Below are 25756 nucleotides of genomic sequence, written 5' to 3'. Positions count from 1 at the left end.
TAAATGGGCCATTGATTTTGGTCATAATATTGAATTTGAAGTGTGGCAAGAATTATGGAACGTAAATATGAAATTTGCGGGCTGTACCTCCTTAAAGGAGAATCTATGGAAAATGATTTATAGATGACATCTCACGCCGGTGAAACTGGCAAGGATGTATAGAACAAAAAATAAGAAATGTTGGAAATGTGGTGAGGTGGAGGGCGACCTCTACAATATGTGGTGGACCTGTAGTAAAGTGAAGGGCTTTTGGGAATTAATTTATAACGAACTTAAAAAAATATTCAAATATACCTTCCCAAAAAGACCCGAAGCTTTCCTACTGGGATTAGTGGGTAAGGAAATTGGAAAAAAAAGATAAAAATCTTCTCCTATATGCCACAACAGCAGCCAGAAATATGCTAGCCCAGAATTGGAAAACGGATGTAATACCTAATATAATGGACTGGCAGGTTAAAATGATGAATTATGCAGAACTGGCTAGACTAACAGGAAAATTAAGAGATCAGGACGAACAGAAGTTTCAAGAAAATTGGAGTAAATATTTGATGTATATAAGAAATAATTGTAAATCTTTGAAGACACTGGTAGGGTTGGAATAACTCTTTCAGCGTATGATAGATATATGATATGTAAAATACAAGATTCCAGAATTTATTTGATACTTACCAAAGGAATGGAAGGAAGTCTGAGGCTCGGTAGAGCCTAGTTTAAATATGTAACCTATATGTGTAATATATGAATGTATATATGTTCACTAAAAATCAATAAAAATTATTCTGCAGACAGACACGGAGTGATTTATGTGTTTGAGCAATAAACCTGAGATAATTATTACCAGTGTCTCGCTTCTGTGGGAGAGCCAAGCCATTACACACTATCTCTTGGCAATCCCACCACATATGTAGAAAGGTTCCTGCCCTGTTGTTGCATCTCCAACAGACATCACTACAGTTTTTATACATTTTTGCCAGTCTGACCGGGGTCAGGTACCATCTGTATTGCATTTTCATTACATTCTCTCTTAAATTATAGCATACCGTAAATTTGATATCTCTTTTCCACAGCCGTTCCCATTGGCTCATCATAATATTTTCCCCTAAATCCTGGGCCCACTTTACCATCACTGTCTTAACTTGCTCCTCCTTTAATTCCCATTCCAGGAGCAAATCGTATAATTTGGAAATATGTTTACTTTTAGATTGGATTAAATACTCATCCAGTCTTGAAATTTCTTTCTCAAATCCTTTTTGTTTATCTTTTGCCAATCTCTGATTAATTTGAAAATATTGCAGCCAATATTGAACAATTGTTCAAATATTTTTAAACTTCCTTATAATCTTTCAATTTAAGTTTGTTATTTTCCTCTTCCAATAATTCCTTATACATTGCCCAATTGTTATTCAGATTCTTTCTCTTTACAGTCATGATTTATTTTTCCCCCAATTTTTTTTATTAGTTTTCCACAAAAATTTTAAATACATAAACAAATAGACAAACAAACATAAATCCTAGCCTTATTAAAGCTAATCTTATTAACATTGTTAAGCGACTGCCTCGTATCCCCTTGGTTGAATTTCAGTGTATATCATTTTAACGGTTTTCCAAAACCAATATTCTCATAAAATTAACTTAATCACTTAACATCTTTCTTTCTTTCCCATTCGGCATTTCAACATATTAATTTATCACATTACGTCCTAAGCCTATCTGGTATTTGCAAGCTTTTCCAATTTATTTAACTTGACATATTTAACTAAATAGTCTTTAAATTTTGTCCATTCTTCCTGGTAATCCTCCTCCTTCTGTTTTTTTTAAATGATATTTATTGAAAAAAGATTTTTTTTAAAATTACAAAGAAAAAAGACAAAACAGAAAAAGAAAAAGAAAAAAATAAAACCATCATTTTCAAATTCTCCACTTTCATTACCTTCTTTCTATGACCTCCTCCTCCTCCCTTTTCTTGTATCTTGATTAATAGTTGTCACAGCAAATCCTTTCCATAATTCATAGTATTCTGTCATTACATTACCTTACTCTATTTTCATCTTATCTTATAAAAACCTTAAAGCTTAAGACTTAAATCTTATTTTTACCAACTTCTTATAACCATTACCTTTTTACCTAATTCTTGAAACATTTTTACAAGAGCCAAGTAATTTCATTTCAACATTTTTCTAACATTCATCAATTTTATAAGGCATTCCTAATGATAGAAAAAAGAAATAAACAATCCAATCTTCTTCCAGCGTCCCTTCCTCCTGGTCCCGGGTTTGTCAGTCCTTTTTATCCCATTGGTCTGGCACATTAACCTGGTGATCTTATATCCGAGGCCTTCAAGTCTCTTCCATGTCCCTTCCGCAGCTCTTCTTCATATTTTCCTTTCACTCGTGGGAACTCCAGCTTGGTAGTGTTTTTGACCCTTTGGGAGCCCCCACAACTCCAAACATCTGATGGCCCATTGCCAGACTCGGAAAGTCCAAACATCTCTGCATAGGGGGGTCAGTCCAAACCCCCCCCCCCCATTTCCAAAGCAATCCAAACTTTATCTTTCCAAATCTGGTTTTTTCCAAGTTCATTTGTCAAATCCAAAGGCTCATTTTCCTGCAGGGCCAAAAGTTCCTCCCTTTCTGGCGCCCAAAATTCAGCAACATCCTCTTCTCTCAACTGTTCTGTCATGGCACACTCCTGTTTAAGTTCCTGGGTGGGCTCCACATAGTTTCCCACTACCTGTTCAAATGTTCTGGCCGCATTAGTCATCAAATCCGTCTTCTGACTTAACTGATCCAATAGGGCATTTATTTTACAGAAAGCACCCAACAGTGCTTCTGAAAACATTGTCCTGCAAGGTCACAAGTCCTTTCCCACGGTTGTAATCTGACAGCTGCAAGCTCCCTAGAATTGGTTACAGTTTCACAGTCACCCTCTAGGGGGAAACTTCTGGTTGTTCTTTCTTTTAAGAACCATAGCAACAAAGTTTCTTTTTTAAAAGATATTTTGTCAATATTTGTTCCTTTAAAATGCGAAAGGAAACAGTGGAATCACAATGTTACTCTTCTTTTAACTGTCTGTCAAAAACATTTGTCTCCGGTCAATGAGCCCCAAACGTCAATTCTGACACCCCGCTCCAGGATCAGGACGGTGGAAAGTTACCTTGCTTTAAACTCTCTTCTGCAGGTTTAAACAGTCCAAAAAAGATCCCCCTTCTTCTCCTGCTATTGAAGGGGGGTTCAACGATTTTAAATGGTGAAAACCAATCCTTTGAAAGTGATTTTCTAAGCTCTAGTTTACGTTGTCTTTGCTTTCTTCTGACTACAAGGAAACGGAAGGCTGACTTCCTGTTTAGACCTTCCCGTTTCAGTACCAAATTAAGGTAAATTTTTAAGTCCAATTCCTTTCTAATTGCCAGTTCTTATTTGAAGTCCAATTGTTCAATGTTTAAGTACTCACGGGTGATTACTTTAGATGCCAAATTGTCCCAGGAAAAAGGCAGCGCTCTCCGGCAACGGCTGTGCGGCTTCACTCCACGGAAATAGCAGTTGACTCACAGCACCGCGCCACTTCCCCCTCTTCACTTCGGAGCCCGTTAGTGGGTTCCTTTGTGGGTTGGGGGGCACTAAAGGTCCCCGCCGAGTCCCACGGTCACAGGCTTCATCCGCCTGTGATTTCTGAAAGGGTCCCCGCTTCGCCGCAGCGGAAAAGACCCGTTTCACGCGGAGCTGGTCCCTCCGGTTCAGAGGGAGTCCGCCATTGCCGATGGCGCCACCCCGGAAGCTCCGGTAATCCTCCTCCTTCTGGTCACGGACTCTTCCAGTCAGGTCGGCTAGCTCTGAAAAATCCATCATCATCATCTGCCAATCTTCCACTGTTGGTTTTTCTTGTGCTTTCCAATTCTTGGTTAATACAATTCGAGCAGCAGTTGTGGCATACAAAAATAATTTAACATCTTTCTTGGGCAATTCTAAACCTGTTATTCCAAGAAAAAAGGCCTCTGGTTTCTTAATACAGTGGTGCCTCGCAAGACGAAATTAATCCGTTCCGCGAGTCTCTTCGTCTAGCGGTTTTTCGTCTTGCGAAGCAACCCTATTAGCAGCTTAGCGGATTAGCGCTATTAGCGGTTTAGCAGTTTAGCGGCTATTAAAGGCTTAGCGGCTTAGCGGCTAAAAGGCTATTAGCGGCTTAGCAGCTTAGAAAAAGGGGGGAGGAAGCGGAAAAAATCGCAAGACTTGCAAGACGTTTTCGTCTTGCGAAGCAAGCCCATAGGGAAATTCGTCTTGCGAAGCGCATCGGAAAACGGAAAACCCTTTCGTCTAGCGGGTTTTTCGTCTTGCGAGGCATTCGTCTTGCGGGGCACCACTGTAAATGTATATTTCAACATTTTTTTCAATTCATTATAAATCTTCTCCCAGAAGTCTTTCACATTGGGGCAGGTCCACCACATATGATAAAAAGTACCTTCTTTTTCTTTACATTTCCAACATAGATTATCACTGTTATGGTAGATCTTAGCTAATTTTACAGGAGTCAAATACCATCTATACATCATTTACATTATATTTTCCTTTAGCACTGTACATGCAGTGAACTTGAACCCTTTCTTCCACAATCTTTCCCAGTCTTCAAACATTATATTATGTCCCACATCTCTTGCCCAGTCTATCATCACTGATTTAACTTGTTCATCCTTAGTATGCCACTCCAACAATAAGTGCTGGACAAATACATTTAGTTTTTAACTTTAGTATCCAACAACTCCGTTTCCAACTTAGATTTTTCTGAAGCAAAACCATTTTTCTTATCTAATTTGTACAATTCATTAATCTGATGATAATGTAACCAATTTATCTTATCTTTAACTTATGGTTTTAATTTGTAACCTTCTTTATACTCAAATAATAAATCTGAATATCTCAACCACTTGATGCCCATATCCAATAGATCTATGAAACAAGCGATTCTGCAAATAGCACGAAGTCAGAAAAGCTTCAGCCCCAAACCCTCTAGATAGACCAGCATCCTCAAGCACTGAGTGCATCATATCTTGCAGAGATCTGTTCTTCCTCTCTGCCACCCCTTCCTCTTGTGGATTACGGGGGTTCATTTTTCTGTGACCTATGCCCTTTGTCTGTAACCATGACTGAAAAGGTCCAGACAAAAATTCGCCTCCATGATCATATTGCAGCTTTTTCACTTTGAAAGAAAACTGCCTCTCAACATATGCCACCCAGCCTTTAAATTTAGAAAACACTTCACCTTTGTGCTTCATAGGATAGACCCAACAAAACCTTGTGGCATCATCTATGATAGTTAGCACATAATGGGAATTATCCCTGCTGAGTGCAAAAGGACCCACCACATCAGCATGCACAAGCTGAAAAGGTTTTTCGCTCACCCTCTCACTTCTGGGATAAGACCCTTGGTGGTTCTTGACTTTCTTACATACATTACACTCAATATATTTGTCACAATCCTGTAACTCACACCCGTCACTCAAATCTGGCATTTTGGTTACACTGCGCCAGTGGGTGTGACCTAATCTTCTGTGCCATAAATGCAAACATTTTTTTGTGAAAAGCCTCATTTTTGCAGACAGGTTGTGTATTATTGCTAGCTAACACAGATTCTTGTACACAATCTTTTAGCATAAACAAACCATTTTCTGCCAGAGCCCTCCCCAATGTCTCTCCGTCTTTCTGGCTCTCACAGCAACTGTCCCTGAAATGCACAACAAACCCAGCTTTCACCAGACAGGAGACAGACATCAGGTTGCTCCTCAGCAAAGGAACACACAGAATGTTGTGCAGATGTGTGCGTAGACAGGAGACAAAAACAGATCCACCCGACTCCATGTCAGATTTCCTCCCGTCTGTCAACGCCACCTGGCTCCGTGGTGTAGAAACCTTCTTGGCAAAAAACGCCTCTGAAACAACAATGTGCCGGGAACTGCCTGAATCAATAATCCAGGTGTTTTGCCGCTCATCAGGACACTCGATCACAGCTGTCACGAGTTGCGCCGTCTGCTTCTTCTTTCCAAACTCTTTCTGCTGTTTCCAATGTTTTTCACCCTCAGATACAGCCTCCTCCAGACACTGCTTCCTCAGATGCCGAGTAGAACCGCACCTGTAACAGCGCCATACAGCAATAGCAGATTCCTCACCGACCGTTGCTCGTGTACGTTGTTTCGGCTGCTTCTCCTCAGGAATGTTGCCTGCATTCCTCACAAGCCAATCGCTTGTCGAAGCACTCGGAGCCAACAACTGCTTGCCGTCACGCCTGCCATTCCTCCAGCAGTCGGCCAGTAACATAATCCAAGGTCAGGTCTTGTTCATGCATAGCTTGTTCATGCATCAGGAAGAGAGCTCAAAACTATGCAAACGTTCTCCTCCTCAGGCAAATTACAGCCTCTCTCTTGAAGCGCCACAAACTTCAACTGCAAATCGTGGAGATGGTCTTGCATTGTAACTCCTGGTTTTAGCTCAGACTTGTACAGAGCCTTCCGGATTGACAGCTTTGAACTGGCTGTCTCCTGAATGTGGAGATTTCGCAACGCTAACCACACTGCCATCAGAGAATCATGTCCACGCACTTGCGGCAGCTGCAAATCATCCAGTCCCAGGATTATCGTGGCTTTTGCCCTTTGGACTTTTTCTCTATCTTCAGCATCAGGCTTCAAAGGCGGTCTGTCCACCGACTCCCAGAGAAACTCTCTCTGCAATGAAGCCTGCATGCGCTGAGACCATAGCAAATAGTTGTGGTTGTTGAGCTGTTCAAATGGCAACGCCATCGGATAAGCCATTTCTTCTGAACAGTGTTCCACAACAAACAGGAACAGGAACCAGCTACTCCCGAGAGCTATCAGCAACATCCAGCCTTTTACACTCCAGCTGGTGTCTGTCTTTAACAGCTCCAGACGTCCTGTCGTCCAGGACATGCAGGTCTTGCCGGTCAGCTTCTGGTGTCGACACACACATGGCACGCTACCACTGATCACCTCTGGCCAGTCCTCACCAACTCCTTCGCTAGGAATCTGGGAGACTGTTGACCCAGGCGTCCACAGCTTCAGAAACACTCTGCAACCGATTTGCTGCCCATCACTTATTGGTGTTTTGCAACTTTGACCTGTTGCAGGATCTTAGCCAGACCCAGTTGAGTATAGCAGAGCATACGCAGACTTCCAGAAGCAATCAGTTGCAGGCAGGAAGGATGCGGCAGGAACAAGATGCTGCTACCAGTAACTTGGTTACTTAGAGGTGTTTATTATTTATAGCAGACTTCAAGTTACTATATACAAGAACAGAAGGGGATCTTAAACTAGCTCTCTTAAGAAACTCCAAACGACTCTCAGAACACCACACTAACCAACACAAAATCCAGTCAGGAAGGTCATGAGTCATCATGCCTGTGTGGAGACCTCAACCAATAGTACAGCTGTATCCAAGGTCCCATATCTTTAGGCAGAATAACTCCCTCTGCTCAGTCTTCTTGGCTTTCAGCCAACTCTTAATTGCTTAATGTGAAGCTGCACACAGGCAAAATCCCAACATTTATTCCCTCCCATCCCTCCCTGTCCCACCCACGAAGGACTTCCCTCAGCTCCCCTCTCTGATTTGTTTACACATATTATTCTCTGCAAGTTGTAAAATTGTACATATCATTGCCTTATCTGTCATATATTTGTGGATGTTTATTCAAAACCTGCTAAGGAGTCTGTCACGGGAAATGGGGTTGCTTGTGTGTAAACCTCCAGCTGTTCCAAACTGCTTAGAAGTTGGTGGTGTCTTTCCCTGACTGAGCAGCCTGGGTGCTGCTGCTGCTCAGTCGCTGGACAAATCCGTGAGTGGGTGTTTCCTAAATTTCCTCCAACATAAAAGCTCCTTGACAGACACCCTTCGCCTCGCCTCTCTGCGCGTAACCCTTCTGCGCAGAGTGGGCGTGCCCAGAGGTGCCCCTCCACTCTCTTCACTACCTTCCGTACCAGCGTCTCGGAGCCTATCCTCCGAGATGCTTCCTCCCTCTTCCTTCTTCCTGGTGTCACCTGGACATTCTTCCCCAGATGACCTTCTCTCTCTACCCTTACTAGTTCCTTCTTCTGCAAAATCGGGAAGCACCGCCTCTCCCCTCTGCTCCGATGTCAGTTCCCTGACATCCACCTCCCTCCCAGGGCCCTCCCCTCCCCCCGTCCTTCCCTCTGACGGTGACGCAGGAAACCCTCGGAAAGAACTCTCCTCTCCATCTGACGATTCAAACACCCCTCTCCATTTGCTGCTGTCTCTCCCCTCTTCCCAATCGGATTCTTCTTCTGGCCAACCTCCTACCTCCTCTTCGGAGGCGGGAAAACCCTCAAACTCTTCCTCCTCATCGGTGGTGCCAAATTGCTCCCTCCAAAATCTCTCTGGTGGTTTGGGCTTTCTCGGGTACCTGCTATGAAACTCCTCCTGCAGGTACTCATCCCTCATTTCTTCTGCTGGGACCCATGCGTTTTCCTCATCTGGCTCCCCCTCCCATGCCACCAAATACTCCCCCCTCCCCCCTTTCCACCTGGAATCGAGAATCTCAGCTGCATGTCCACTGAGTTCCCTTTCCTCCATCTGTGGATGCAGGGGTGTCTCATTTTGCTGACCCAGACACTCCCTCCCTTCCCTGAAAGGTGAAAGTAAGGACCTGTGAAACACAGGGTGCAGTTTCATGTGAGATGGCAATTTCAGCCTAAAGGTCACCGGATTGACTTGCTGAACTACTTGGAATGGTCCCAGCCTCTTTGGCCGTAGCTTCTTGCACCCTCCTTTGAACGGTAACCCTTTGGTGGACAGCCACACCTGGTCCCCCACTCCTATGTTTTCCCCCTCCCTGCGGTGCCGGTCTGCCTGCCTCTTATACACTTCTTTGGCTCTCTCCAAGTTTAACTTAAGCTGTTGGTGTAAAGCCTGCATCTCTTCCACAAACTTTTCCGCTGCGGGAACACTCCAACTTCCCTCCCCTGCCCCTGGAAAAGCCCTGGGGTGACACCTGTAATTTGCCATAAACGGGCTCATCCCTGTGGACACATGCTCGGCGTTATTGTATGCAAACTCAGCCAGCGCTAATTTGTCCACCCAATCCTTCTCCCTCTCATTGATGTTGCAGCACACTGTTCGCTCTCTCTGCCTGTCCATTGGTCTCCGGATGCCTGGCCGTTGAGAACACCACCTCCACGTCCAGCAGACTCATAAGCTTTCTCCAGAATCGGGACGTGAATTGCCGGCCTCTGTCAGATAAAATCCTCAAGGGGGCGCCATGCAACCTGAAAACATGCTCTACAAACAACTTGGCCGTTTCTTCTGCAGTCACCGCGTGCGAGCACGCAATAAAATGGCACATTTTTGTCATCAAATCAACTACCAACATAACTCCCGTTTCCCCCCTGGCTTTGGGTAGATCAGTCATAAAGTCAATTGATACCGCCTCCCATGGTCTCTCTGGTGTGGGTAAGGGTTCCAGTAACCCCGCAGGTGCCGACCTCTCCCCCTTCGCTCTCTGGCAAACCTGGCACCCTCGTACATACTGCTTCACATCCTCTCTCACCCGTGGCCACCAAAACTGCCTGGTGACCCGTAAAATAGTTTTATGTTGTCCAAAATGTCCCGCCGTGGGATTGTCATGCATCTGTTTGAGTATTCTGCTTCTTAATTCCCCCTCAGGTATGTACAAGGCCCCCCTATAGTACAATGCTCCGTCCTTAACTTCAACCCCCCCCCCCGGAGTTTCCCCAGAGATACCAATTTCTCGCATTTTGGTTTGTGCATATTGATCATCCCTCGTCAACCCGGCCACCTCTTGCCTCCCTACGAACACTCCCCCCACACACCCATTTGTCCTCGGGTATGACATAACGCGCCTCTGGACCTCCCTCCCCTTCCTCGTATTCAGGCTTGCGGGAGAGGGCGTCTGCTCTGACATTTTCCTTCCCCAGCACGTACCTAATCTCAAAATTAAACTTGGAAAACTCTTGAGCCCACCGCACCTGTCATTGGTTGAGCACTCTTGCCATTCTCCAATATTCCAGGTTCTTGTGGTCAGTACACACCTGGACCTTGTGCTGTGCGCCTATGAGAAAATGTCGCCACTGTCGAAAAGCCTCGTGAATTGCCAGCAGTTCTCGATCGTACACTGTGTAGTTTTGCTCCGACTTGTTAAGCTTCCTGGAAAAGAAGGCACACGGTTTCCATTCCCCATTTGCTTGCTGAAGCAATATCCCCCCTACAGCTCTGTCTGATGCGTCCGTCTCTAGCCTTATCGGCTTCCGCAGATCCACGTGCAGGAGCTGCTCTTCCGACGCAAACGCCTTCTTGAGCTTTTCAAAGGAACTTTGGGCCTCCTCCGTCCATACGAACTTCTTCTTGCTGCTGAGACAATCTGTTATGGGTGCTGTTAAATGAGCGAAATTCTTGATAAACTTCCGGTAAAAATTTGCAAACCCCCAAAACCTCTGTACATCCTTCCGGTTCTTGGGAGGCTGCCATTCTATCACGGCCTGCACCTTGCCTAGATCCATTGCCAGGCCCTTTGCTGACAACCTGTAGCCCAGGAACTCCACCTGGGTTGGTATTAAAGGGTTAAGAAGCTCTAATCAAGACGCTCTAATCACTGAGCAGCTGGAGGTCGTTAAGCTTCCAGGAATGTGAGTTTGTATAAATAGTCAACTCACTCGTGTGTTTGCCCCTTTCCCCCTTCCTTTTCTTTTGGGGCGTGTTTGCTGAAATGTGTTTTTTGTTTTGTGTAAATAAACCTTTTATTTGAGCTCAAAACCGCTTGCTCCAAGATTCCTTTATTGTAAAGATGCTGACTCTCCAGCCCTTCTTGAGCCGCTGTGCGAAATGCTCTGCTGTAATGGGACACAGTCGCATCGGAAGCGCACTGGACATTTGATTAGCATTGAACTAATTAAAGTTTAATGGGACAGGTTATGGATGTTTGTACGTCAAGAAGGAGATAAGGAGTGCAGTTAAGAGTGATTTATGCAAGGACTGGAGCGAAGACAGAAGCGGTTGCCGGCAACGAAAGCCTTCAAAGCAGCTTGAGTCCTGCAACGTGCCTAGGAAAAGTTTTTAAGAGGCACTGCGCAGTTTGTACTCGCTGGAAGACGCCTTATTCCTCGAGGAGCCACCTCAGCAGCTGGGAGACGGTCTACAGGTCTGTGAGTATCGTTCCTAAGCCCCAGGGAGGATGGCAGAGTCCCAGGAAAGTTTTGCTGTCCCGTTTACGCGACTCAATGGGAAAAATTGGCAGGATTGGAAGGCTAGAGTAAGGGTTTGGTTGCAAGCAAAAGAGTTGTGGAGTTGTACTGAAGCACCGCCTTTACAGGCAGCTGCAGACGCGTCTGCAGAAGACAAAGCAGCAGCAGCAGCAGCTTCACAGAAACGCGACAGGAAAGCCCAAGGTCTATTAGTTTTGGCAGTGGGACCAGAGCAAATGCCTTATGTTTCTGAGTTAAAGAACACGCATGAGGTCTGGACGGTTCTGCAGCGGCTAAATTCCAGAAACACTGCGGGGGCCAAGATCCATGCTACAAGATGTTTGTTTGATTTACGTCTCCAACTGGGAGCGTGTGTGAAAGAACATATTGCCAAAATGGTGTCTGCCTTTAATCAACTAAGACAGCTGGGCATTCCTTTCTCTATGGAGCAGCAGTCATACATTTTGTTGTCTTCTCTTGATAAAAGCTATGAGACTCTAGCTTTAACTTTGGAAGCTATGCCTTCATCTGAATTAACCCTTGAATACATTTCTTCTCGACTTGCTGATGAACAGGATAAAAGGCAAAGAGAAAGAGGTTTGTCTTCAAAGGGGAGTTATGCTGTGCCTAAGAGTGGGGATGCTGAGTTTGAGAACACAGTAAATGCTTTTGCAGCTAGACACTGTTTTCGCTGTGGTTCCTCTTCCCATTTAATCAGGAATTGTACACGTGAACCTGGTCAAGATAGCACCAAGGCTGTTGCCCCTAGTTACCAGACAAGGAGTTCCAGGGGACGTCGAAGAAGAGGAGGAGGTCGTGGCTACTCCCACAGCACACAGCACATGGCTTCAGCAATGGCGTTGATGCAAGGGCGTGGCCAAGGCAGCAATCTACGCTGGTTGATCGACAGTGGTGCATCTCATCACCTGGTGGCGCCATCTAGTGTCCGTTTGCAGAATTGCAGACATTTGCAAACCCTTAAAGTTGTGACAATGGCAGATTCAACTAAACGTTCCTTAGAGACTGTAGGCACAGTGTTTTTGAAGTGTTTGCAAACAGAAATTGATGCCTACGTGCTAAAGGGAATGAAGGGGTGTATTTTGTCTGTGTCAGAACTTGATAGAAATGGGTTTAAAACTGTGTTTGAAAATGGGGTTTGCACTATTTCAAAGAATAACGTATCTCTTTTGCAGGTGGAATGCAGAGATGGGTTATATTATTTTGAGACAAGTCCAGATGAAGTTGAACAGGTTCATGCTGGTTGTGTGAACTCACCTACCCATAATTCTTGTGTTCATTTATGGCATCGCCGTTTGGGACATATTAATTTTCAGTATGTTAAAAAACAACCTGAATTATCAGAAGGGTGCAAATTGAACAAATGTAATAAGTATTTGGATTGTACTGCATGCAAAAGGGCGAAGGTTCATAGATGCAGCTATCCCAGTTCAAATAGGAAATCTGACAAAGTATTCCAACTTGTGCATATGGACCTATGTGGCCCAATGCCTGTTGCTAGCATGGGAGGTTCGAGGTATGCATTGTGTCTCTCAGATGACAAAACAAAGGTTACATGGTTTTTTCCTCTCAAAACAAAAGCAGATACTGCAGAAACTGTTAAAAATTGGGTTCATGCAGTAGAACTTGAATTCGGTACTAGAGTTCTTGCTTTTCAAACAGACAGAGGGTCAGAATTTACCGGGTCTGTGTTGCAGAATTTCTTTAAGAAAAAGGGAATTAAGCATCGTCTGTCTACACCTTATTCCCCCCAAGAGGGAGGCGTGGCCGAACGTAAAAACAGGGTTCTGCAAGAGTTGGCAAACTCTATGTTGTTTGATGCTAAACTTCCTCAAAGTTACTGGGCGGAAGCCTGGCAGACGGCTACTCATGTTCTGAACCGAGTATATAATTCGGTAATTGATACTACGCCATATTTTGCTTTATATGGGAAGAAGCCCAAAGTTAATTACTTTCGGGTGTTTGGATCTCAAGCCTATGTACTTATCCCAAAAGCGTTAAGGAAGAAGGGAAGTCCAAGGGCTAGGAAACTCATCTTTTGTGGGTACGAACCACATGCCAAATCTTGGAGGTTCGTGAACCCAGATGGGGATACTACAAGAGTGGTCCTCAGTAGGAGCGCTGAATTTTGTGAGCAATCCGGATGGACTCACTTACATGCTAACCCTGACATTTTGAGAGATGATCTAGGCATTTATGCTGAGAATGAAAGTCCAGAGGATGTTGAGCCAGAAGGGGATGGTGCACATGGTTCAGATGCAGATTCTGACCAGGCACAAGGTTCTTCTCCTAAGGTAGAAAAGCCAGAATCTAAAAGTGTTCCAACATCACCAGTCAGTAGGCCTAGCAGACAGCAAAAGCAAAGCAGGTCACCTGCAACACCAAGCCCAAGGGAGGTATCTAAACGGAGGTCTTTATCCCTAGAGGCACATCCAGACATAAAGTCTGAGACAGATTCTGACAGCCAACGGTCAGAGGGGGCACAAGAGGAACAATTGCGCAGGTCAAAATGTGCCACAAAGGGCAAGCAGCCAGAGCGGTTTAAGGTGACAAGTGTATACGTAAATATGGCACAGTGTGAGCCAGATAGCTATGTAGAGGTACAACAGCTTCCAAGCTCAGAAGCCGCAAAGTGGCAGGAAGCAATGGAAAAAGAGATGGCTTCAATGAAGTCTCTCGGTGTGTTTACAAGTACAGAGCTTCCAAAAGGCCAACAAGCTGTAGGTTGTCGATGGGTATATCGTTTAAAGCCCACAACTACTGAGGAGTTGCAATATAAAGCCCGACTAGTTGCAAAAGGGTTTTCACAGCGCAAAGGAGTTCACTATTCTCAAATTTATGCCCCTACTTCAAGATCGGAGTCATTAAGAATGCTTTTAGCCTCTTCAGCTAAGAAGGGAAATAAGCTGTTTCATTTTGATGTCAATGTGGCTTATTTAAATGCAGACTTACAGGAGGAAGTCTATATGACGCCACCACCAGGTTTTGAAGGAGACAAGCCAAACCAGGTCTGGCGCCTACACAAATCCATTTATGGGTTGAAACAGTCCGCCCATAATTGGAATTCCTGCTTAAACGATCCTCTAGAGAGCATGGGGTTCAGAAAGAGCGCAGCAGATGCGTGTCTTTATCTAAAAGGCTCGGGATGTGAACAAGAAGCAGTCTTGATATTTGTTGACGATTTATTATACAGTGGAAAGGACGATAAACTTGCACAACAATTTGCCACAAAGCTTGGAGAAAGGTTTCAGATAAAATCACTAGGCAATGTATCTGTTTATCTAGGAGTTAAAATTCAGCAAGATGAAGATGGGAACTATTGGCTCAGCCAAGAAGCTAAGATCCAGCAGTTGCTGGAAAGGTTTAAAATGGACAACTGTGCTGGTGTTAAAACCCCAATGGAGTTAAGTTACACAAAGGATGCTCAAACTGAGCAACAGACAGAGTTCTGTAATCCCGGGGTTTACCAGTCAGCGATAGGCAGTCTACTCCACATTGCACAGTGCACTCGGCCCGATATAACATATGCTGTCAACATGCTGTGTAGACAAGCTGAAAAACCATCAATGCATGCTTGGCAAGGAGTAAAAAGAGTTTTAAGGTATCTCCAAACTACCAAAAGGTTTCGCTTAAAACTATCAGCAGAGGGCAGCACACAACTTGAATGTTGGGCTGACAGCAGTTGGGCTGATGCTGGACCAGATAGAAAATCAGTGTCAGGAATGGCGATAAAATTTGGAAATGCACTAATTGGTTGGAAATCAAGAAAACAATCACTTATAGCTTTAAGTTCAACTGAATCTGAGTTCAATGGATTATCAGATGTATGTAGAGAACTGGAATTTTACAAGCAACTGGTACAAGAATTGTTTGGAGAATGTTCCCTACCTATCAGAGTGTGGGAAGACAATCAACCTTGTATTAAACTAGCTAAATCAGGTCAATTCAAGGCACACACAAAACACTTGGATATCCGTTATCAAAATGTATGCCAAAGTGTAAAACAAGGTTTAATTGAACTAAAGTATTGTCCAAGCCAAGAGAATCTCGCAGACGGTTTTACAAAAGCTTTGAGTCCGCAATCTCATAAATGTTTCTGTTCAGGTTTAAATTTGAATTAAGGTTGGTACAGCTCAGTGTTACGAGCGAGAGGGGGTGTTGGTATTAAAGGGTTAAGAAGCTCTAATCAAGACGCTCTAATCACTGAGCAGCTGGAGGTCGTTAAGCTTCCAGGAATGTGAGTTTGTATAAATAGTCAACTCACTCGTGTGTTTGCCCCTTTCCCCCTTCCTTTTCTTTTGGGGCGTGTTTGCTGAAATGTGTTTTTTGTTTTGTGTAAATAAACCTTTTATTTGAGCTCAAAACCGCTTGCTCCAAGATTCCTTTATTGTAAAGATGCTGACTCTCCAGCCCTTCTTGAGCCGCTGTGCGAAATGCTCTGCTGTAATGGGACACAGTCGCATCGGAAGCGCACTGGACATTTGATTAGCATTAAACTAATTAAAGTTTAATGGGACATCGTGCATGGAATTGGCATTTCTCCAGTTTGACCCACAGCTGATGCTCCTGCAGCCTTTTCAGCACTTCTCTGACATCTTTCACATGCTGCTCCTCATTCTCTGAATAGATGAGTACGTCGTCCAGGAAAGCCACATAATTCTTGTACAGCAAAGACCCCAGCACGTGGTGCATGAAAGCTTGAAAGGTGCTCGATCCCGATTGTAACCCAAAGGGCATAACTAAGTACTCAAAGGCTCCCAGAGGGGTGAACATGGTGGTTTTCCATTCATCCCCCTCCCTCATCCTTATCAAGTTGTACGCCCCCTGAAGGTCCAGCTTAGTAAAAATCTTCCCCTTCCTCACCCTGGCCAAAATGTCAGCAATCCTGGGCATAGGGAAGGTCACAGGTTCCGAGACACGGTTTACGGACCTGTAATCTACGATCAAGCGTAATTCTTTGGAGTCTCTTTTGTCCACAAAGAACACTGGACTGCCCCCACCGCCCTTGATTCTCGTATAAAGCCCCTCTTCAGATTCTTGTCAATGAACTTCTGCAACTCCTGCATCTCCCTGTCTGACATGGCATACAGCTTACCCACTGGTAACTGAGCCCCTGGGAGTAGGTTGATTTGACAGTCAAAGGGCCGGTGAGGGGGTAGTCTATCCGCCTCTCTCTCGCTGAAGACTTCTTCCAGGTCTGCATACTGAGGTGGTACTCTCCCCTTTTCCCCCACCACCATCCCTGCCACCCTGGCTACTGCCATCCTCGAGGTTTCCCCTCCGTGGCAATGCTCTACGCAGTGAGCTGACCCAAAGGTGACTGTCCGCTGGTGCCACCCTACTACTGGGTCGTGCAGTGCCAGCCAACTCATTCCCAGTATGATGGGTGGTCCTGCTAGGGTGGCTACATGAAAGGCAATGGTCTCAGTGTGTCTGGAAACCGTCATTTTCATGGGAGGGGTCTGGTGGGTTACATCCCCTCCCAAAAGTTCTCTCCCATCTATTGTGGTTACTTGCAGGGGATGTTCTAAAGGCACCACCTGGAGCTGGTGTTCTAGCGCAAAATCCTTGCTAAAGAAGTTGCAAGAGCTGCCTGAATCCAGCAGCGCCTTCACTTTGATGGGGTGTCCGTTTGGGAGTTCTAGCACCACCTCTATTGCGATGGCTGCTCGGGGGGGGGGGTGTCTGGTTTGGGCACTACTACTGGTTGCTCGCCTGGCTGCTGTGCCCTCTTTCCTGCAGCCAAGCCTTGCCATTTCCCGGCTCCTCCTTCTTTTCCTCCTCACTCCCCACTGCCCCCACCATTCCTTGCCACGCCTTCTTCTGAGGGCATGCTCTGGCAAAATGTCCCAGCTGCTGGCATAGGAAACACCTCTTATTGGTTTTCCCCTCCTTCTTACGCACCTCGCTGGAGTTTGAAAATCCGCGCGCGCGCGCTCACTCCTCCAATCTCCATTGGCTCCTTAGGCGGCACTGCCGACGCTGGCATGTCTGGAATCCGGTTGTCATGCCAACGCTCAGCTCTCCCTTCCCGCCTTTCCAGAGCGCGCGTCTCTTGTCTGACTCCCACAGCGAGCGCCAACTTGGTCAGCTGGTCCATCGATTGAGGGCGGGGTGAGCGGGAAAATTCGTCTCTCACCCAAGGGGATAAGCCCTCCTCAAACAACATTTGAATAGGTTCCGAACTCAGATCCCACCCAAGTTTATGGATCAGCATAGCAAATCTCGACCAGTACTCTCTCACTGACTGGTTCCCCTGTTTGCACCCCATCAATTCTTTGCGCGTCACATTCAATTCCACATCGCTCGAAAACATGTGATCCATCGCGGAAAAGAACTTTCTCAGGTCCTTTAAGGCAGCGTTCTCCGCTGCCATTAAGGGTCGAACCCAATCTCTGGCGCGCCCCTCCAGGTGCCCCACCACGAAAGCAACTCTTCCCCCATCGTCAGCAAAGTCATCGTACTGCAGCTCCAACGCATACTGCACTTCTGTTTTAAAAGCGTTGTAATCTCTGGGGTTGCCCCCAAACTTCTGCACAAGTCCCAGTACCTTTCTTGCGATGGGGGTAATCTTCCCCTGGGCGTCATGCGTCCTCCTTTCATCCAGCCGCGCTGCTAGTAGAGCCAGTTGCTTCTCCAGATCTCGGTTTCTCTCCTCAAGACTCTGTCCGCCTCTGGCTCCCTCTCCTGCGCCTGCTCCTTCTATTTGACTCATGACTGTTCCCCAGTGCTCTTGCACACAAGCAACGTAAGGGACTCACGGACTGCTGTCACGGGAAATGGGGTTGCTTGTGTGTAAACCTCCAGCTGTTCCAAACTGCTTAGAAGTTGGTGGTGTCTTTCCCTGACTGAGCAGCCTGGGTGCTGCTGCTGCTCAGTCGCTGGACAAATCCGTGAGTGGGTGTTTCCTAAATTTCCTCCAACATAAAAGCTCCTTGACAGACACCCTTCGCCTCGCCTCTCTGCGCGTAACCCTTCTGCGCAGAGTGGGCGTGCCCAGAGGTGCCCCTCCACTCTCTTCACTACCTTCCGTACCAGCGTCTCGGAGCCTATCCTCCGAGATGCTTCCTCCCTCTTCCTTCTTCCTGGTGTCACCTGGACATTCTTCCCCAGATGACCTTCTCTCTCTACCCTTACTCGTTCCTTCTTCTGCAAAATCGGGAAGCACCGCCTCTCCCCTCTGCTCTGATGTCAGTTCCCTGACAGAGTCCAAATCATTTTGTTGTCTTTTTAGATAGTTTGTAAAAAGTTCCCATTCTACCTTGAAGTCACTGTTGTCCTTCTCATGTAATTTATATGTCAACTTTGCCAACTCCGCAGAGCTCATCAGTTTTTCTTGCCATTGTTCTTTCATTGGGACTTCCTCATTCTTCCATCCTTGTGCTAACAAGACTCTTGCCGCTGTTGTAGCGTACATAAATAAGTTCTTTGTTTTTCTTGGCAGGTCTCATCCTAAATTCCCTATCAAAAATGCTTCAGGTTTTTTTTTTACAAATGCCATTTTAAAAAACTTTTTCAATTCGTTATATATCATCTCCCGATTTTTTAAAACTTCTTTACATTCCCACCACATATGATACAAAGTACCTTCTTTTTCTTTACATTTCCAACATGTATTTGACCCAGTTTTGCACATTTTTCCATTTTTATTGGTGTGATATACCATCTATACATTGTTTTCTTTAAGAAGAGAACAGTCTGTAAATTTCAAGTCTACCTTCCACAACTTTTCCCAGTCCTCAAATTGTATATTATGTCCTATATCTTGTGCCCATTTGATCATAACTGATTTGACCTCCTCATCTTTTGTTTCCCATTCTAGCAGAATACTATATGCTTTCTTCAGCAGCTTCACTTCTTCTATAACCTCCTTTTGAAACCTAGAGATTGTATAGCTAACACCTTCTTTGTTATCTTCCTTGTACATCTCATATGTCTGCAATGCAGCCAACTCTGAAAATGGCCTTTAACTTCCTCATAATCTTTTAATTTCCATTTTCCTTCTTGATCTTTCAGTAAATTTCTATATGTAGGCCACTTCCCCGTTTTGCCAAGAGGTTTGAGTAACTAAGCTGTCAGTATCTCAGCTCACAGTCAGAGGTAACTGGCCTCCCCCGGGCAAACTGAGTGAGATACTTGTTGACCTTCCCGTCTGTGTCTCCCGGCAGGCAAGGTCGTAAATTGGCGATTCTCCTCGTCAGATGTGAGAAGAACACACCCTCTGCTTCTCCCTCTGCATTCCCCCCCCCCCCCAGGAGGGGAAATGAGACAGACAGGAGTCTATTTACATGTCTTTTATTCCTGTCATTTCAGCAGTACATAGAAACGTGACTGCACCTTCCAGACTCCATCAGAAGAGTCACCAACTCCTCCCCTGTGCTTCCAGCACAGGTCAGATGACACTCTGAGCTAACATCCGGTGCTCAGTACAGAGAATAGACTCCCCCTTTTTCCCAACAGTACAGTTCGAGACAACAACATCCTGTTTTGCTTTCCAGCCACCTGCAGCTGGCTTTTGCATTGCTGCTTTTATCCAACAATCTCCCCCAAAAGCATCAATAGGCAAAACATGATCCAGAGAAGAAAACAAACAGTTGTTATACATATAACAGTCCCCTGTTGTTTCAGTTCCACCCTTGGAACTCCCCACCACTGGTTCCACCAGTGTACCTCTCTGGTTGTCTGGCTTCCAAGGAATGAGTGCTTCTGCATTACCTTGGCTAGCAGCTCTCTGTTGTGTCTTTGTCTCTGACTTAGACACTGCTTCAACCTGCTTTGAGTTCAGTTACAGATGGGTAGCCGTGTTGGTCTGCCATAGTCAAAATAAGAAAATTCCTTCCTGTAGCACCTTAAAGACCAACTAAGTTAGTTCTTGGTATAAGCTTTCGTGTGCATGCACACTTCTTCAGATACACTGAAACAGAAGTTGCCAGATCCTTCTATATATAGAGAAGGTGGGGAGGGGTATTACTCAGAAGGGTGGTGGGAATCGGAGATTGGCAGATAGCTGAGATGAGCCTGATGAGCCTGTTGACGACTCTTAACGACTGTAGTAGGTCTTACAGGAAAAGGCAAGGGGTGAGAAGGTGAGAAGTGGCTTAGTCATGTATAATGAGATAAGAATCCAATGTCTCTGTTCAGGCCAGGTGTCTCCATTGTTTTAAGTTTGGTAATGAGTTGCAATTCAGCAGCTTCTCTTTCCAGTCTATTTCTGAAATTCCTTTGTAGTAAAACAGCTACTTTGAGATCTTGTATAGAATGTCCTGGGAGATTGAAGTGTTCTCCTACTGGTTTCTCTGTTTTGTGATTCTTGATGTCAGATTTATGTCCGTTTATTCTTTGGCGTAAGGTTTGGCCTGTTTGTCCAATATAGAGAGCTGAAGGACACTGTTGGCATTTGATGGCATACACAATGTTAGACGATGAGCAATTAAATAGTCCCGAGATGGTATGTGTGATGTTGTTGGGGCCAGTAATGGTGTTGTCCGGGTGTATGTGGCAGCAAAGTTGGCATCTGGGTTTATTGCAGGCTCTGGTGCCAGTGTCCGTGTTAAGTCTGGTTGTAGTATTATTGTGGGTTAGGAGTTGTTTAAGATTGGGTGGCTGTCTGTAGGCAATGAAAGGTCTTCCTCCCAGAGCTTGAGAAAGAGAACTGTCATTGTCCAGGAGAGGTTGTAGATCTCTGATGATGCGTTGAACTGTTTTAACTTGGGAGCTGTATGTGATGACTAGTGGTGTTCTGTTATTTTCTTTTTTGGGTCTGTCTTGCAGCAAGTTCTCTCTGGGTATCAGTCTGGCTCTGTTGATCTGTTGTCTAACTTCATCTGCTGGGTATTTTAGTTCTGAAAAGGTTTGCTGTAGATCTCTTAGGTGAGAGTCTCTGTCTGTAGAATTGGAACAGATGCGGCTGTAACGTAGTGCCTGGCTATATACAATGGACTGTTTGGTATGTTTGGGATGGTAGCTAGAGGCATGTAGATATGTTTGTCGGTCAGTTGGTTTACGGTATAAGGTGGTGTCTATGCGTCCATCCTGTATTTTTATAGTAGTGTCCAAAAAATGTATTTCTTGCATAGATTGATTCATTGTAAGGTTGATTGTGGGGTGAAAATCATTGAATTTCTGGTGAAAGGTGTCCAGGGTCTGTTGACCATGTGTCCAGATGATAAAAATATCGTCAATGTATCGCAGGTACAAGAGAGGTTTGAGTGGGTAGGAGTTTAGGAAACGTTGTTCTAAATCTGCCATGAAGATGTTGGCATACTGTGGGGCCATGCGGGTGCCCATTGCTGTGCCGCTGATCTGAAGGAACAGGTCATCACCAAATTTGAAGTTGTTGTGGGTAAGGACAAATTGGCAGAGTTTGGTGGCAAGGTCCGCTGTGGTTTTATCTGAAATGGTGTTCCTTATAGCTTGTAAACCATCGTTGTGTGGGATGTTGGTATACAGAGATTCCACGTCCATAGTAGCTAGTATAGTATTGTTGGGAAGGTTATTTAAAGATTGTATTTTCCTCAGAAAATCTGTGGTGTCACGTACATAGCTGGGAGCACTGATGGCATATGGTTTCAGAACAGAGTCCATATAACCGGAGACACCCACTGTAATAGTGCCAATACCTGAAATGATGGGGCGTCCTGGATTTCCTGGTTTGTGTATTTTAGGTAGAAGATAGAAAGTTCCTGGTCGAGGTTCTGTTGGTGTGTTGGTGAGGATCTGTTCCTGGATGTGTGGGGGTAGCTCCTTAACAATCTTGTTCAGTTCTTTCTTGTATTCTTGTGTGGGGTCTGAGTCCAATTTTGTGTAAAAGGCGGTATTGGAAAGTTGTCTGTGAGCCTCCTGAATGTAGTCAGTTTTATTCATGATGACGACAGCTCCCCCTTTGTCTGCTTCTTTAATTATAATGTTTGGGTTGTTTCTGAGATTATCAATGGCTCTCCTTTCAGCATGGTTTAGATTTTGTTGTAAGCGATGGTGTTTTCTGGTTACATCTGTTTGGATTCTGTGGCGGAAGCAGTCAATGTACAAGTCCAGTGTGGTATTGCGTCCATCAGGAGGGGTCCATGTGGAGTCCCTTTTTGTGTAACACTTTTTCAGTGGTAGTTGGTGGTCAGTGTTCTGTTGGGAGGGTGGTTGTTGTTCTCCAGTGGGTTGAGAGGTGTTGTGTTGTGAAGTTGTTGTTTGTTCTGATTTGTCTTGTTGTTGTGTGTGTTGAAAATACTCCTTCAGGCGTAAACGGCGGAAAAATGCTTCCAAGTCCCCGTAGAACTGGATCATGTGTGGGGATTTGGCAGGGCAGAATGACAGTCCACGTGAAAGGACTGATTCCTCGGCTGGGCTGAGTGCTTGCTGTGAGAGATTGACAATATTGTTGATCTTGTTTTGATTAGTAGCCTGTAGGTTGGAAAGGTTAGAGAGTTTCTTGTTTTTCTGTTTTTTCAGTAGCTCCAGTTGAGAGTGGTAAATGTTTTGTTTTTCCTTTTGGAACTCTTGCCAAGCTTGGTGGTTCCTGATAGAGTTGTCTAATACAAGGAGTTCCTCCTTTATTAGCTTCTGTTTAGAGTAGAGAACGCTGATAAGATGTTTGAGCAGCTTCTTAGAGAAAGTGTTGCATAGTTTTCTTGCATATTCAGTGGGATACGTGGATTGTAGAGGGTTCTTAATTCTAATACCAATACCGCCTTTTACACAAAATTGGACTCAGACCCCACACAAGAATACAAGAAAGAACTGAACAAGATTGTTAAGGAGCTACCCCCACACATCCAGGAACAGATCCTCACCAACACACCAACAGAACCTCGACCAGGAACTTTCTATCTTCTACCTAAAATACACAAACCAGGAAATCCAGGACGCCCCATCATTTCAGGTATTGGCACTATTACAGTGGGTGTCTCCGGTTATATGGACTCTGTTCTGAAACCATATGCCATCAGTGCTCCCAGCTATGTACGTGACACCACAGATTTTCTGAGGAAAATACAATCTTTAAATAACCTTCCCAACAATACTATACTAGCTACTATGGACGTGGAATCTCTGTATACCAACATCCCACACAACGATGGTTTACAAGCTATAAGGAACACCATTTCAGATAAAACCACAGCGGACCTTGCCACCAAACTCTGCCAATTTGTCCTTACCCACAACAACTTCAAATTTGGTGATGACCTGTTCCTTCAGATCAGCGGCACAGCAATGGGCACCCGCATGGCCCCACAGTATGCCAACATCTTCATGGCAGATTTAGAACAACGTTTCCTAAACTCCTACCCACTCAAACCTCTCTTGTACCTGCGATACATTGACGATATTTTTATCATCTGGACACATGGTCAACAGACCCTGGACACCTTTCACCAGAAATTCAATGATTTTCACCCCACAATCAACCTTACAATGAATCAATCTATGCAAGAAATACATTTTTTGGACACTACTATAAAAATACAGGATGGACGCATAGACACCACCTTATACCGTAAACCAACTGACCGACAAACATATCTACATGCCTCTAGCTACCATCCCAAACATACCAAACAGTCCATTGTATATAGCCAGGCACTACGTTACAGCCGCATCTGTTCCAATTCTACAGACAGAGACTCTCACCTAAGAGATCTACAGCAAACCTTTTCAGAACTAAAATACCCAGCAGATGAAGTTAGACAACAGATCAACAGAGCCAGACTGATACCCAGAGAGAACTTGCTGCAAGACAGACCCAAAAAAGAAAATAACAGAACACCACTAGTCATCACATACAGCTCCCAAGTTAAAACAGTTCAACGCATCATCAGAGATCTACAACCTCTCCTGGACAATGACAGTTCTCTTTCTCAAGCTCTGGGAGGAAGACCTTTCATTGCCTACAGACAGCCACCCAATCTTAAACAACTCCTAACCCACAATAATACTACAACCAGACTTAACACGGACACTGGCACCAGAGCCTGCAATAAACCCAGATGCCAACTTTGCTGCCACATACACCCGGACAACACCATTACTGGCCCCAACAACATCACACATACCATCTCGGGACTATTTAATTGCTCATCGTCTAACATTGTGTATGCCATCAAATGCCAACAGTGTCCTTCAGCTCTCTATATTGGACAAACAGGCCAAACCTTACGCCAAAGAATAAACGGACATAAATCTGACATCAAGAATCACAAAACAGAGAAACCAGTAGGAGAACACTTCAATCTCCCAGGACATTCTATACAAGATCTCAAAGTAGCTGTTTTACTACAAAGGAATTTCAGAAATAGACTGGAAAGAGAAGCTGCTGAATTGCAACTCATTACCAAACTTAAAACAATGGAGACACCTGGCCTGAACAGAGACATTGGATTCTTATCTCATTATACATGACTAAGCCACTTCTCACCTTCTCACCCCTTGCCTTTTCCTGTAAGACCTACTACAGTCGTTAAGAGTCGTCAACAGGCTCATCAGGCTCATCTCAGCTATCTGCCAATCTCCGATTCCCACCACCCTTCTGAGTAATACCCCTCCCCACCTTCTCTATATATAGAAGGATCTGGCAACTTCTGTTTCAGTGTATCTGAAGAAGTGTGCATGCACACGAAAGCTTATACCAAGAACTAACTTAGTTGGTCTTTAAGGTGCTACAGGAAGGAATTTTCTTATTCTGCTTTGAGTTGTTAACAATAGCAACACATGCAACAGCTAAGTTAGCAAACTCTTTTGAGTACCTCTTTGGTGGTACACCCTTTGTAACTCTCTCAGACCTGCCTATGAGGTGCTGATCCTCTCTGCTCACTGGTTCAACCTCTGGACTTTGTTGAGAACCAGTAGCAATGGCAAACAGTGGTTCTTCCTTCACCTGTGAAGGTCTATCCATTGTGTGAGATTTTCTCTCAGTGACTGTTACAACTGAACTCTCTAAGCTATCACTGTCATCATCAGTACCACTGTAATCTGTGACATCAGAAAAATCATCATCTGAATTGTCACCTGTGGGAAATGTGTGTACAACTACCCGCTCTTGTTCTGGAGCACTCTCTAGAAACTTTGTGAGAATCACCTGACCAGATTCAGACAAAATTACTCTGTAGAAACCCTTTTCATATCCCACAAAAATGCCTCTGGCATTCTTTACTCCACCTGGAGCTTCTGTTCTCACATGAGACCCGAAAACCTTAAAATAGGCAACAGAAGGTTTTCTATGGAACAGCTTCTCAAAAGGAGAACATCCCAACTCTGTTGAGACCTTTCTCACCCACACATGAAGATAGGACGCTAGCGACTCGGCCCAATATTCATGTTGCAAATGTGAACTCAGCAATTGCGCATGCATCCCCTTTTGCAATTCTTTGTTCACCCTCACACAGACCCCCCTGTTCCATGCTTCGGTTGAAACAGCAACTTTGTGGTCTATCCCTTTTCCATCCAGGAACTTCTGAAACTTCTGTAACAGAAAAACTTGTTTGTCATCTGTGAAGAGACAATCAATGTTAGCATCATGCATATTTTTAACCTTGTCAC

At 44.8% G+C, this 25756-nt stretch overlaps 1 protein-coding gene across 1 annotated transcript in view; it reads right to left on the bottom strand.

Annotated features, from left to right (window-relative positions):
* The window catches only part of LOC308578043 (uncharacterized protein), a gene marked incomplete at its 3' end in the record, with an annotated part of 582197 nt that overhangs the window by 515708 nt on the left and 40733 nt on the right, over positions 1-25756 (bottom strand). The window contains exon 2 of the mRNA XM_081178331.1: positions 20001-20065. The remainder of the gene's footprint in view (positions 1-20000; positions 20066-25756) is intronic.

This window comes from Podarcis bocagei (genome assembly GCF_964188305.1).
Source record: "Podarcis bocagei genome assembly, chromosome: W".
NCBI lineage: Eukaryota > Metazoa > Chordata > Lepidosauria > Squamata > Lacertidae > Podarcis > Podarcis bocagei.
The sequence above is the reverse complement of the archived record's forward strand: the minus strand, read 5'-3'. Positions and strand labels throughout refer to the sequence as shown.